Consider the following 1488-nt stretch of genomic DNA (forward strand, 5'->3'; position numbering starts at 1 on the left):
TCCCCCAAAAACCCCCCAAAATCCCCAAAAATCAAACAAAGGAAAAACAAAAAAAAAAACCCAAACCCCCCCCAAAACCCCCCCCAAAAAAAACCCCAAAAAAACCAAAATAAAAACCAAACCAACCAACAAACAAAAAAAGCCCAAAAAAAACCAAAAAAACAAACAAAAACCCCCAAAATCCCTAAAATGCAAACGAATAAAAAACCAAAATAAAACCCAAAAAACCCCAAAAACCAACAAAAAAGCCCCACCCCAAAAACAAACAAATCAACCCCCCAAAAACCCCAAAAAAAGCACAAAAAAACCCAAAAATCCCCAAACTTAAATGAATAAAAAACCAAAAAAACCCCAAAAAACCCCAAAAACAAAAAAAAAACCCCAAAAAAACAACAAATAAAAACCTCCCAAAAAAACCCCCAAAATCCCCCCAAAAACCGCAAAAATCCCCAAAAATCCAACAAAAGAAAAACCAAAAAAAAACCCCAAAAACCCAACAAATATAAACAAAAAAAACCCAAAAAGTCCCCAAACCCCTCAAAAACCAAAGAAATAAAAAACAAAAAAACCCAAAACCACCCAAAACTCCTGAAAATAAAGAAATAAAAATCAAAGGAAAACCAAACGAACAAAAACCCTAAAAAACCCCAAACCCCCCAAAAACAAAGAAAAAACGAACAAAAAAACCCCAAAAATCCAAAAAAATTAAATGAATAAAAAATAAAAAAATAACCCCAAAAAAAACCCCAAAAACCAAAAAAACCCAAAAAATCAACAAATAAAAACCTCCCAAAAAAACCCCAGAATCCCCCCAAAAATCCCCAAAAATCCAACAAAAGAAAAACCAAAAAAACCCAAATAAATCCCCCAAAAACCCCAACAAACAAATATAAGAAAAGAAAAAAAACCCAAAAAAAACCCCAAAACCCCTCAAAAAATAAATAAATAAAAACCAAAAAAACCCCAAAACTCCTGAAAATAAAGAAATAAAAATCAAAGAAAAACCAACCAAACAAAAACCCTAAAAAACCCAAAGCTCCCAAAAAACAAAGAAAAAATGAACAAAAAAACCCAAAAAAATCCCAAAATCCCCAAAACTGAAATGAATAAAAAACCAAAAAAAAAACCCCAAACCCCCCCCCAAAAAAAAAAAAAATCAAAAAGCAACAAATAAAAACCTCCCAAAAAACCAAAAAAAACCCCAAAAAATCCCCAAAAATCCCTAAAACCAAACAAATAAAACAAAAAAAATAAACCCTAAAAGTCCCCAAAACCCCCCAAAAAAACCACAAAAAACCCCAAAAAAAACCCCCAAAAATCCCCAAAATCCCCAAAACTTAAATGAATAAAAAACCAAAAAATACCCAAAAAAAACCAAATAAAAACCTCCCAAAAAAATCCCCAAAAACCCCCAAAAATCCCCAAAATTCCCAAAAATCCAACAAAAGAAAAACCAAAAAAAACCCAAATAAATCCCCCAAAAACCCC

This window comes from Agelaius tricolor, unplaced genomic scaffold (assembly GCF_023055355.1).
Source record: "Agelaius tricolor isolate 1412-34295 unplaced genomic scaffold, bAgeTri1.0.p SCAF_133, whole genome shotgun sequence".
In the NCBI taxonomy this organism is placed as follows: domain Eukaryota; kingdom Metazoa; phylum Chordata; class Aves; order Passeriformes; family Icteridae; genus Agelaius; species Agelaius tricolor.